Consider the following 14,311-nt stretch of genomic DNA (forward strand, 5'->3'; position numbering starts at 1 on the left):
TGATTCTTTGATTTCAAATACTATAGTTATTGCCTTTGGAAAATAGAAAAAATGATTGTGAAGTTAGAGACATTAGATTTCTACAATCCATTGTAGTAATTCAACTAGAGTGCTTCTAGGAAATAATTGTGTGTAAATTTTTGGATAATTGTTTTGGATCATACTCCATGAGTCATTGATTCAAAAACTCGTGCACAATTCTTTCCCATCATATTGGATCATGGAGTAGGATCCAAAATCTTAATGCAATAATTTGCACATAGTGGTTTCCTAGAAGTACTCTAGTTGAATTATGAAGTTGATTATATTCATCTTTTTACTTGTATTTATTTTCTTCAACATATGTTAGTATGTTTTTGTGGATTTCTTTTGAAATCACAGATATTGGGTCTTTGTCTACCCAAGGCATTATCGATAGTTGAAAGACTAAGTGGCTACCAAAAGTGAATTTGGAGGTTAGGTGGATGTACCCAAACAAGAGCCATGGCAAAGGAAGCCAAAGAAGGGAGAAAATTTAGGGAACCATATTAGTAGAGAAAAACCCCAATACTAGGGTCCCCATTCTAGAAGAGCCCGATGATCTTCCTTCATATCAAACATGACAATAAAATAATCTTGCACAAATGGGTAGAGTACTAAAACATCAAACAAGGATTGCGAAAACTTAGTTAGCCAAGCATGAAGCTTAGCTAGGCTAGGCCATAGGTTTTCAATCCTAAAAACCAAACCCATATTCAAGTAAATCTCAATGTCTTCTATGATAGTTGGACCCAATGCCACAAGGGGAATACTATTAAATTTAAGGATCTATGGAGTTTGTTGTGCCTTGCACACACTCCCCATCTTCGACAAGGACCCCCCTCCCTTTGTTTGCCTCATCAAGGTCCTGAAATAATTCTGTTCGTCTAAGAGAGAGAGAGAGAGAGAGAGAGAGAGAGAGCTTGAATTTGAAACGTGATAGGAACTAGACAAAGGCATGCCCGTATACCTGAGCCTGAAAATTTGAATCTTACTGTAGGGAAAGAGCCTTCAAAGTGTAGAGATATCACCCAGGTCACTGCCTTAAAGCATTTGAAAAAGCTAGCATTTGGAACATGATTCCAAAGTTCGGTAAAAAGGGCTAAAGTAATGAAGTGTTTATTGCCAAAATGTTTGAAAAGGCCGAAATAAACTCCAAATTTCACTATGAAATGCCAAAGTTCAAATTTTAAATCATTAGCCAAAGTCGACTTTGTCATGAGTGGCTTATGATGTTTGTTGAAAAAGGGGCGAAATTAATTCAAGTGTTCTAAAATATTTAAAAGATCAAAGTTAGGCACTTGCAACTAAGGTGAGGTAATATCGCTCTTTCTCATCCCCTTGCTTTGGCCAATAAAACACCAAAGTCTCAAGCATTTTAAAATACCAATTATCAACCAAAATTCGACATTAGCAACTAAAACAAAACAATCATTTCTTTTTTTAACGCCTTTGCCAAAACCAAAGTAAAGCCCAAATTTACTTCTAAAAATCGAACCTTAAAACAAACCAAACATCGGCATTTTCTTTAAGGCGAGGTTATGCTTTTGGTCTTGTTATTGCTTTTTGAGCCATCAAAGCGCTTAAAATTTTAAAAAAAAAACACGAAATGAAGTTCGGTGTTTGACAAAAGAAGGTGGACTTTGCTATCGACCTTCCCATGCCCTTGTTTTTGCCAATAAAAGCACTGAAAAGGCATCTAAGGGGGGTTTTAAAACAATTTGAAAGATCGAAGACTTCAAGCCAAAGTAGGCTTTAGCAATTCTAAGATAAACTTGAATCCTTTAGCAACGTTACTAACGCCGAAGAAAGCCCCCAACTTCCTTTTAAACGCTAGAATCAAAAGTTTTAAAGAGCATGAGAATCGAGTTCAGTGTTTAAAGATTTGTAACAAAAAAATAAAAACTCGTGCCCTTCATTCAAGGGCATTCACAAAATGCAGGGAAGATTATTACAATAAAGCAAGGTAAGTTCTATCTCCCAAACTATTCTTAAAATTTTGAATTAAAAGTTATGATGAAATATATTCAGTTTTGATAAAATTATATTTATTAATATATTACTTATGTCACAACATTTGCCAAATTTCAAGGAAGAAATTCGAAATCCAGCGAACTTCATAAAAATATTAAAAATTCATTTAAGTTCGCCCAAATTCATACAGAGAAGGCCCTAAAGTTTGATTATTAAAAAATATTTTTAAAATGCATTGAATATTCAAAACCTAGGGTAGCGATTCTAGACCAACAATCAAACAGCAATAGCTCTTGTATGAACCACCGGGGAGATCATGATGGGGGGTCAGGATCTAACAAAATGGGTGAACCTGAGGTGTTGTGAAACATTGGGATGTAGGGCGAAACGGGAAGTATTGGATTTTTGGTACAGGTATCCACGACCAAGTCCTCTTATCGGCTGTGTAGCTCTTCTCATCCACTAACTAAAACCCATGCTATTAGAAGGCGGCTATTAATATATTCTAACTATTGAATATATTTTATTTATTTGGATTTGTAGGTCTTCTTTGGTGTTTTTATTATATTTTGTCCTATAGGAATTAATGCAAATGGGCGGCTATTAAAATATGGCCCTATTTTCTATTTTTTATAAAATTTCACATATTAAAACGTATAGATATTGTTTTATTTTCTTTTTCTTCTTCTTTAACATATTAATGTTATAGATTAAAATTTAATATTTTAAAATATATTTTTTAGGTTTTTTATTATTAATATATAAAAAATATAAAATTTAATATATTAAAGTTTATTTATTAGGTAATTTTATAAAATTATCTATTTATATTCGAGATCAAAAAGATTGAGGAAAGGGAAGGGGTGCTCTGCAACTAGGGCACAAACTTCGGAGGTGTCGTTGGTTGCAGGACGCCACCGCATGCGAGGGCTCCTTGGCTTCGCTGGGCAGCCCTCGAGCATTTACTGTGCGCTTACTGCCTTTAATGGAGGCCAATAAAGATGCCCAAAGCAAAGTTAAACCGGCCATTCCTTCCTCCGAGAACAAACGAGTGAGACGGAAAACCTTCAGTCAGGCGGTGGAGGGCAAGCAGTTTCTATTCCCTGAAGATGCAAAGTTTGAGACTGCACAGCAGCATGAAGATGAAGCCCATCTCACGAGAACACAAGGAGAGGTCTCCCCCTCCAAGCGCATCATCATTAAACCTAATGGTTCAATGCTTTCTGCCATTTCTTCCGAGATTTCGAGACTTAGGGATTTGGCTATTTTTTTTGCTGCCTTTGATGTAAATAATGTACCATCTCGTCAATACATGAACAAATGGCTGCAAGATGTGTGGGTTAATAAACTAGGGTTTCATTTTTCATTTTGTAGAATGATTCAGAAGGGTCTGTTTTTAATCTTTTTTGACAATAAAGAAAGCCAAAGCAAGATTGTAAATAAACAGTTCTGGTCAGTAGGGAACTCGTCTTTTAGGGCTGTTCGTTGGGACCCTGAGGCTTGTAATGATGAAATTCTCGCCCTATCTTGTCCAAAATGGATAACCATTAAAAATATCCCCCCATTTCTCTGGTCTTGTATTGATAAAATTGCAAAACCCTTGGGAAAAATTGTAAAAATTGACTCCTCCCCCTCCGTTCTCCCTCATCTTGATGCTAGATTACTCATTGCCCTCAAACCGGGTATGGTCTACCCCACCGAAATTGCGATGTCTGGACAATAAAACCTTCTGCTGTCCAATTGAATACATGGGTGGCATAGATGTCTGTCATTACTGTAAGGTAAGTGGCCATTTTAGAAGTAAATGCCCTTTATTGACAAATAAAACCAATAGAGTTAAGAAACATCCTTCTGGTCCTCCCCCCGCCATGACTCAGACTGCCCCCTCTGAACCTCCTCTGTCTATTCCTTCTCATGATCCTCCCTCTGCCCCCCCCCAACCTGTTTTTTCCCCCTCCGTCGTCGCCTTCCCCTCAACCCCCCGACCCCCCCCCCCCTTCTTCCTCAGCCCCCTCGATGGCTAATTCCATCTTGAACTACAACAATGCTATTAAGGAAGCCCTCTCCGCTGCCCATCCTCCACCCTTTAGCCCCTCTGAGTTTGTTGGCATCCCTGATCTTCTCCTGGGCCCAAGATCCCATAACTCACAACAGCTAGTGATGGAAAAATTGAGAAGAGCAGTTGAAGCTAGGAAAGTTCTTGAGCAAAACCTTCTTAAGCAGAAATTGGAAATTGAAGCCTCCCCGTGGCAGATACCTGACCTTGAGGACATGGATAGGGGTGCTCCAATTATTACAGATACTATTAGCAGGGCCTCTGACCAGGACCCTTAATTGTCTGCATGTAAAGATCTTACTAGACTCAAAACTGATGAGACTCCTACCTTGGAAGGGGAAGTGGGAGGACCTACTATGGATGAGGTCTCAGTAGTCCCTCTAGATGCACCCATTGACTCAAAGGCCACTACGAGAGACCTTGCTAGTAATACCTATTGTACTTCTAGCACCCCTATTGATGCCCTTAAGGCAAAGCAAGCTACCACCCAAGAAGTGGGGATCATCATGGACCCGTTCACTCCTGGAAACACTAACTTTGAACAAGGCTCGACAGATACACAAGAAGGATTTACTGTGGTTAAAAACAGGAAAACTAGAAGGAAGAGATCCCCCAAGAATAGTAAAGATAGTGCTTCCAGGAAGGAATCCCTTGGCCCTGAACAAATATCCAAGGCAAGGAAAAAGAGAGGTCGACCTTGCTCTTCTATTGCATTTGATGCTAGCAATATCACAAATAAAGAGGAATGGCCTAAATGTTTTGAGGGATTTAAATCCCAAACGGACCCTACTCAACTAAGTTAGTCATGCTGAAAACAATCTCTTGGAACATCAGGGGCCTTGAGGCCTCTGATCGGAAATATATCATCAAAAGATTCCTTAATGGCCATAAAAACATGGATTGCCTTCTCCTACAAGAGCTAAAAGCTATGGGTTTCACCCTACAAATCGGCCTTAAATGTATCTATTCAACTGGAAGACCAGAAGTTTGGAATTTGCTCTGTATATGCCCCTAATGACTATAGAGAGAGGGTGGAGCTATGGAACTGGCTAATAGGGCTAGAAGATATCTCGTGGATTATTGGGGGGGATTTCAATATGGTTGAATCAGCCAATGACAAAAAAGGTGGCAACAAATTTGAATGGAAGGGAATGGAAAGGTTGCAATGGGACAAAATGATTAATAAACTACATCTTATTGATCCTATTGTTGGAAGAAAAGACCAATTGAACACTGTATGGTTCACTTGGTGTAACTACCAACAGATGAATAAAACGATCTACTACAGGCTGGACAAACTTTACTTCAATAAATGCCACTTTGATATTGGCAAAGGTGCTAATGGAGATCATTACTCTGTCTCCCCATACACACTGTCAGATCACCACCCCATAATAATGGGAATTGACCTCTCTCCATTTGGCCTCCCCCCCTCTTCAAGACCTCCTTCCTTCAACTTAAAAACCAGACTCTTGGAGGATGAGGATCTTTGTTCTGCCCTGGCCTTCATCAGACTGTTTAATATGAACAATCAGATCCGACTCTCTAAGATTGATAAATGGAACCTGAACATTAAAAGATGGCCCACCCTCTGTCAAACAGTGGGGAAAAAGAAAGCCAAGGATGCCAGGAGGGTAGAAAGACTGCTTCAGGAAGACCTTTGCATTGCAGAGATGAACCTACATAACTCCCCTAATGATGAAAACCTTACTAACACTCTGGTGTCAATCAAGGACCACCCCAGGAAGATACAAAATTAGAAAATTAGGGGGTTGAAAACCAGGACCAAATTAAACTGGTTGGACTCAGGAGACAAGGGGTCAAAATTCTTCTTCCAATTACTTAAAGTCAAAGAGGCTAAAGAGAACATCAATGCTATTTGGGATAACAATACCCATATTACAGATTTAGAGGAGATCCTAAAGTGCTTCTCCCAATTCTACCAAAAACTTTTCACCACAGAAGAGTTAAATGATGACTTTAGGGCTGCTAGGGAACTCATTAAGGAGTTGACCCCAACCAAGCTTAATGCTGAGGATTATGAATCTGTAGGGAAACCCATCTCAAGAGAGGAAATTGCAAAGGCCATCTCCTCAATGGACAATGACAGGTCCCCTGGACTGGATGGCTTTCTGGTGGAATTTTATAAGAAAAACATTGAGTGGATTGTAGGAGATCTCCATGACCTTTATCTGGAAGCTATCAGCAAAGGAACCCTGGGCAAAGAAATCAATCAATGGCTTATCAAACTCATTCCTAAGGAGGGAGACAAGACATTGCTTAAGAATTGGAGGCCTATCACGCTACTAAATGTATCTTATAAGATATTGGCCAAAGTGGTAGCCAACAGGTTGATTAAAATTCTGCCAAAAATAATCAGCCCCACCCAAACAAGTTTTGTTAAAGGCAGATATATCCTTGAAAACTTGGTGACCTGCTGGGAATCACTTGAGTGGGCTAAGGTCTCAGGACAGAATGGGGCCACGCTGTTGATTGATTTTGAAAATGCATATGATAGAATAGAGTGGAGTTTCATAGTCCAGATGTTAGTAAGTTTGGGCTTCCCTGAGACATTCTGTAAGATTGTGCAAACACTACTCTGCGATGCCAATGCTGTTGTCGATGTAAATGGGAGCAGATCTGATAATATTGTTCTTTCCAGGTCAATTAGACAGGGATGCCCACTTGCCCCGGCCCTATTTGTCCTGGCTGCTGATGCTATGCACTATGTTCTTAAGGACTACAGTATAACCCCGAGGGTCAAAGGTATTTCTCTCCCTAATAATGAAGAAATCATCAATGTTCAGTTCATAGATGATACAGCTATTCTATTCACCCAGGATGAGGGGAACTTATCCTCTCTCCTCCATAACATTGAAATTTTCTGTAAGGCCCCAGGCAGTAGAATTGCTCTCCACAAATCTACCCTGCTAGGGTGGACCGACTCCCCTCCCAACTGGCTGTCTAAATTTGAATTGAAATGGGGAGAGCCGAACACTATCACCAGATATCTGGGTGTTCCCTTCTCTGTCTCCCCGAATCTGAAAGAAATGTGGGAGTGGTTCAGGAATAAGGTGGATAAAAAACTCACCAAATGGAACAAGAACTTTCTCTCCCTAGAAGGTCGCTTCCAGGTCTGTCAAAAAATCTTGTCATCATATAACATCTATTGCTCCTCAGCTTGGCTATTTAGTAATTACCAATTCAACTATCGTCAAAAACAAATCAGGAAATTTCTTTGGTCAGATGGGAAGGGGAACAGGAAACAACATGCTGTCAAATGGGGTTGGTGTGTCAGATCTAAGCTTCAGGGCGGTATGGGCCTCAAAGATCTTAAAATCCAGGGAATTGCTTTGGCTGCCAATTGGATTTGTAAAGCCCTTGATGGCTATGAACCTTGGAAAATTCTGATTAGACACAATATACAGCGATCAACCCCAAAAATGGCAAAAAATTGGAAGAACTTACCCATGGGGGACCTGATTGCTGGTAATTTTGAGATCTCCCCTGCAGGATCAGAAGTATTCAAGTCTATGTGGAAGGCTTGGAACCATGTCAGACAATTCATCAGCAATAGGAACATTATTGATAATAGGGGTTCTCTCAACTTGGGCAGGTCTATATGGTGGAATAATCTTCATAATGGGAAACCCTATTACAAAATGCTGCCCAAAGAAAAAACACAGCCACCTGGCAACCAAACTACAACCAACAAAAAGAGACCAAGCAACCAAAAGCCATAAAACAACAAGAAGCACTACTGCAGCTTGTTCAAGGTTTCTTCCACATCCAACTCTTGCTTGTAGAAGTCCGTATCAAGTTTTTAAAGTGTACATAACTCGTGGATTATGATATCCATTGCATACAAAACAAAAATTCACAACATGGATTCATGAAATATGGTAAAAAGAAGCTTGTATTGCAAAGCCCAATATCACTAGCTTTATGTGGAGTCATTCACTTGTATGTCATACAAGCTTGTTTATGTTGGTGTATCCTTAGGAGCATTACTTAGGATATGCTTTGACTTAGCAAACTAGAAGTATAAACATAATTTAATTACTAGGAATTTAGTTAGAGAAAAGTCCAAAAATAAAAAAAATGTTTCTCTTCCATTCAACATGGCCCAAAAAGATTCTCATTTTCTTGTTTTTTAAAACTAGATCAGGGATTTGGGAGTACCACCTCCAATGGGCTCAAGGGGCAAAACCCCTTGTGGGGGTTTGGGGGCAATGCCCCTAGTTGGGTTGAGGGGCAACACCCCTCATAAGGATTCTAGGGAGTGCTCCTTGTTGTGATACAAGGTGGGGCTGAGGGCTGTAGCTGCCACCACCAAGCCCAAATTAAAGCCTACGAGATCGTACAAGCTGTCATGGCGCATGCCATTTATGATAATTTTCACTCTTAACCATCTTCCAACAATCGTCAAAACTCTTCAAAATGTGCTTGACTTTCATGCTTTTAGGTTTGAGCAATTTCAAATTTTTATGCTGTTTTTTCTAAGCCTAGGTGAGTCCTAGTGTTGATGTGTTTTTCATGCACATGTGAACACGTAATAAAATACCAAGGTATCTTATCCTCTCTTGAACAAAGTTATTTGTATGCTGAAGATTTACCTAAGGATCAATCGAAATAACTCCAAGGTTTTGGTATGTAGGGTCTCTACGTGTGGATAAGCACAGTTGGTATGATGTGATTATGCTGGAATCACAAGGGGACTTACATTCGAATGCCTGAATGTTTGATTTGTTGGAACTTGATCATCTGATATTTCAATTGGGCGATGCTCTTTGTCCTAGACTAACTTGAATTGAAAAAATGTCAAAGGACGAAGGGTTGAGAGATTCTATTCTAATCCTAAGAATGTAGGAAGATGAGTGAATGATTAGATGGAATCCTACTGAGCGAGGTCTCACCATCAAAATGAACAAACTGACACAAGCTCAGTGCAATCTTCTAAGGACATTTGAAAGATGTTTGAACCATTACCACCGAATATTGATCACCATTCAAGTTAATGCATAAACAATGAGTGTAGGATGATTCGAGGTTAGGCTCATATCAATCCAGTTGACCACACAAGGCACGCTCACAATCAGTAAGAGGCTAGTGGTTTGGACTAGGCGGATTCCATGCGAGTGCATTCAATAACTTCTTTCATTCAATCTAATCATTTACCATCTAAAATGAAGATTCAACAAGAAACCATGCATATTGCAAAGAAACAACACACTTCACCATAACTTCAATGAAAATGGAGTTCATTTACAATCAAGGCAACAATTTCTTGCCTTCTCTTCCTAATCTACTGTAATTGCTATCTAAGCTTCTATTCTAGCTACTAACTTCTGACTATTAGCTATTCTCTTATTATTCACTATTAACTAACCATTAACCTTTACAAATGAAGAGCTAGAGCTTTATATAGAGAGCTCTTTACATTTCAATGGCTCTGATTGATTTACAATCAATGGCTAGGATTACAAGATGAAAACCCTAATTAGGGTTTGTTACAACAAACTCCTTTAGCCAATGAGAAAATTACATTCTCATGAGTGTGGACCAATAGGAAATCAGGGTAGGTGCCTCGAAGTTTGTGGCACCACTGTGAGTCAGGTACATTGAATTTGGACAGGCTGATGTGGACCTATCTGATTGGAGGAACAGTGACTGGGATGCCACCTTGTTTGGTACTTGCTTTGTGATGACCTTGGTCGATCCTCCATCGTCCTTGATATACTTGATGAACGATGTACCCTTCCTTGACTCTCTTGTGTTTGCCTATGAGATCCTCTTGAAGAGGTCTTCCTTTGACCTTGATGTCAAAATATCCTTCTTGAGATCCTCGTTTTGATCTTCCCTCCAACTTGGTCCTTCTGATTTCTTTCTTTTCCTTAATGAACTTGAGCTTGTGGAGATTGTTGTCTTGTAATTGACAAATCTGGAATTCACTCCTTTAATTGTTGGTGGATCTCGTTCTTTAAGTTCACTTTTTTTGAATGAGGTCTAAGCTGGAGGATCTCGTTCTTTAAGTTCACTGTTTTTGAATGAGGTCTAAGCTGGAGACATGTTGATCCTTTCTTGAGGATTCGCCTCGTGACTGCTGAAGTTCGCTCTTCAAATCTGATCTTGAATTCACCTTTTAGGAAGATAAGATGTCTTGAAATGAATGATGGATAACTAAGAATCAACCTCCTTTAAATAGGCGCCTTCACCTCTTTCTCTAAAAGCCGACTTTGCTTTGGATAAATAAATTTAATTGCATCTCCCTTAAACTGGCCGACTTTCACATTGTAAATTCAAATTAGTCCTTTGCGCCAAAAGGTGAAATTGGTTTTGTTATTGCATTAATGCTCATAGGCCGACTTGCTTGCTTTTAGTCTTCTCTCCAGCCGGTCTTCCCATGCAAAGCACTTAATCTTCACCTGATTTCGCTCTTGTACCTTCAAGAGGTACAGGTCCCTAATAAAATTTCGCCTTGGTACCTTAGAAAGGGACGTGAGCGAATTGAGAAAATGATGAAGTTTTTACCATTATTTGATTGAGGCATGTTTAATTCTTATGATTTTTAGGACGTTTGGCCACTTGAATTACCTTGAAGAAATCCTTTAACGCGCCTTTATTAGCAAATCATTCACCATAAATGCATTTCGCTTTGGTACCTTAGAGAGGGACACAAGCGAATTTCGTTCCCAGCTGAATTCACACTCAATTCCTCCTTTATCTTGCCTTAGACTTGATTTCTTAATTCTTTTCTCACCATGATCAAGTCAATTCGCCTCCATCTTAGCTTAAAACAAGATCTTCTTAGTGCATTAAGTGAGATAGGGGGTCTCCTGTACCTTTGGAAGGGCAGGAGCGAAGTTCTTCTGTTTGATTCAAACACTTCATATTCCTTCAATTTTGCTCTTAAACCTAGGTTTTGAGTCCTTCTTCCACCTTGATCAAGTCCATCTGCCCTCAACCTAGCTCATAATAGGATCCATTTAATTTTTTGAGTGAGCAATTAAGGCCAGCGAATTTGAGGTATTAGGCTCAATTCATGCTTCAACTTGTTCTCATTGCCTTGATCTTTGATTTTCAATTCCTCTCCTATGAAAACATCATCAATTAATCCTCAAAAGGCTCAAAGATAAGAGTTCGCTCAAGACCATGGGCAAGGTTCAGGGCTCATGGAGAATTCGCTCCTGTCCCTCTGACAGGTACATGAGCGAATTAGCTTCTTTACTAGCTAAATTCACTTATTGCCTCCTTTTCATCATTTTAGGCTTAGATTCCAATTCTTCCATATGAAAATATCATCATTTTGACCCCAAGAAGGCCTAGAAGAGATTTCGCTTGGGTACCTTTGGAAGGTACATGACCTCAAAGAAAATTCGATCCTGTACCTTTGGAAGAGTCAGGAGCGAATTTGTCAAGTTTGCACAAATTCTTTGCTTTTTCATCGCTCAATTTTGAATTCACTTACTTCAAGGGCATATATAAGTCAATTCCTTCTCTTTGTCCATTCTTTCTCCAATCCTGTCTTCTTGATCTTAGCAAGGTACATGAGCTTGAATAACTTCGCTCCTGTCCCTTTGGAAGGTACTGGAGCGAATCAGGAAATTCACTCAAGTGTTCAAATGAAGTTGAAATCCAAACTTGAAATTTAACACATCCTTTGCCCACTCCTTTCATTTCATCCATTCAAGTGCCTACATCGCTCCCAACTATGAGCGGTGGAAGCAGATTTTACTCCAATCAGGGAGCACTTCCTTTCAACCTGCTTCTCAATGTAAGTGTGATCAGATCTCTTGAATGGTGGAGGAAGTTATTTCTGAATAATTATCTTCCAGATTGATGTTGTCGTGACTTGTCCTCCATGCTTCCTTGGGTGCTCATCTTTCTCTTTTCTTCTATCTTCATATCAAACATCAAATCAGAACCTTGGAAAATGATCTGGAATTCCTTTGAAATCTGCCCCTTTGCCTTTGTATCAAACTCCAATTCTGTTTAAGGTGTTGAATATCCTGCATTCAGCTCTGCAAGTGCATAGTAATGGTCTGATCCATCTTCTTCATGTGATTGAATTTTGATATTGTCTCTTTTCAAATGTGGATATTGATGTGCGAGTAATTGAATTCAATTTGCCTGAGTGTAGTCTGAAACCATCTCTTTATCAGCTTCCGATCCTCCTATCAAAACCTGAAAGACATATAATGAATCAAGAAACATGCAAACAAAACAATTCTTCACACCCTTAATGCATCATTAATTCAAATCTGGGAAATAACAATCAGAAATTTGGGAAATAACAATCAGTTCTGATCTGAATTTTGATCAATTCTGATCTTAATTTTGATCCTCAAATTTGTAGCTCTGCCTCTCTGTCTGCTGCAACTTGCCTTAAACTCAAATTTGTTCCATTTCTCCTTGTCAACGTATGTTTGATCAATGAAATGATCAATCATTTTATCCAGAGTAGATTGTATAAATTGCTTTGATCGATGCCTTAGAATGAGGATGAGTGTCTTCTTATATAGCCGGTGGATGTTAAGGAGTCTGTTTTCTTCTATCTTCACTAAAGTGACACATCTTCATTAAGGGCCACCTCCTTATTTTGTGTTACCACACCTTGCAAAGACTGATGAGGTGGATACTTTTTTTTAGAATTCTTTTAAAAACTTTTCTTTTATTTCAAAATTTTGGTGGGGCCAAATCAAAGCTACGTGGTAAAGGAAATCAAAGGAAATATTATGTCTTCAAACAAGCTTTCCAAATCTCCATTTCAGATTATGTGGGGCCCAGCAGGAGAGTTCTTGAAAGAATTTATTTAATTCTCCATTTTAGAGTGTGTGGGGCCCAAGACCAAGATGTGATTTGGCAGGGATTGATGAAGAAATGTGAGGTGTTGTGGGGGAAGGGAAGAGTGGTAAGGGAAATGCCACGTGAGGAAGGGAAGGAGAAGATGCTGGGAAAGGGAGACATAAGGGGTAATTGAAAGTCGATACGGGGTTATAAGAAGTGCTGAGGTGGGAGGTAGGAGTTAGGATATGGGGAGTAAAGTGGAACGGGAGGTATAAGGGGTAGTGAAAAGGGTAAGGGGTGTGAGATGTAAGGGGGTTGGGATAGGGATAGGATAGGGGTAGGCTAGGATGAGGGTAGATGGTAAAGTGGAAAGGTGTGGGTAGGAAGAAGGTAATTAGGAATAAAGGTGGGAAATGGGAATAATTAAGTAGGTAGGGAGGTTAGGATGTGGTAGGCTAAGGGTTATAGAGATAGGAGGGTGGAAGATGTAGGTGTGGGCAAGGTAGGTGTAAATGTAGATGAAGGGTAGTGGATGAGTATACTAGGATGGGGAGAGGGTTAGGTAGGTAAAGGTATAGGTTAGATGATGGGATGTAAGGTAAGGGACATGGAAGTGGTAGGTTAGGATAGGTATAGGAAGGAGGTTAAGGCATGGGGTATGAAAGGTGGATGGAGGATAGAGGATAGGAAGGTGAGGGTCTAAGATGGAAGGGTAGGTTTAAGTTAAGTGAAGGGAGGTTTAGGATGGGATGGAGGTTAAGGGGTGTAGTGGTAAGAGTAAATGTAGGTGAAGGGTAGGAAAGGGGAAGTGGAAAGCCGTCAAGATGGATGGTTATGGAATGAAGAGAGAGACAAAAACGATGGAAGGGTAGAATGGTGATGGCGAAGGTGAGGAATGGAAATGAGAGTGATCTGGCCTGGGCACTCACAAGTAGTGTTGGGAGAAGTGGAAGTGATAAAATCTTGGTTGGGCAAAGGAAGTGTCGAACCCCAGTACATCTTAGAGAGACAAACTTGATCAACTTCTGACCTCTTGACCCACTATACCTTTTCAATGCAAAGGTTCATAGCGAAAGACTCAACACTAACCAGAACTAAGCTAAGAGGACTAATCCTAGAAAGAGAAAAGTAGGGGTCCCCATTTGCAATGGGGCGATGTGTGAATACGTCACAACACCTAGCAACTCTTGTAACTATGAAATGAACTATTTGAATGAGGTATGGGATTGTTGCACTTTTGTGTAGCCATGGCTCTTGTAATGTCCCCTTCTCGCACATGAGCAATTGTTTAGCCATTTGCTTATTTTCTAAAGTTTTATTATGTCCCCTTCTCCTTAGCACGTGGACATTCATAGCATAAGCAATTTGTTTTAGATCCTCTGACCAATGCTCACACCTTGCCCACATCGGGATCTTGGTGTACATTCTGGTTAGAGTTGCTTCAGCACGTTTTGGTTTATCTTCTAACCTTATCGG

General features: G+C 39.8%; 1 protein-coding gene across 3 annotated transcripts in view; it reads left to right on the forward strand.

Annotated features, from left to right (window-relative positions):
• LOC131047558 (uncharacterized) overlaps positions 1–14,311 on the forward strand; it is a 305,899-nt gene that overhangs the window by 158,565 nt on the left and 133,023 nt on the right. The gene's annotated exons all lie outside the window — the stretch shown is intronic.

Source organism: Cryptomeria japonica, chromosome 4, assembly GCF_030272615.1.
Source record: "Cryptomeria japonica chromosome 4, Sugi_1.0, whole genome shotgun sequence".
Classification (NCBI taxonomy): Eukaryota; Viridiplantae; Streptophyta; class Pinopsida; order Cupressales; family Cupressaceae; genus Cryptomeria; species Cryptomeria japonica.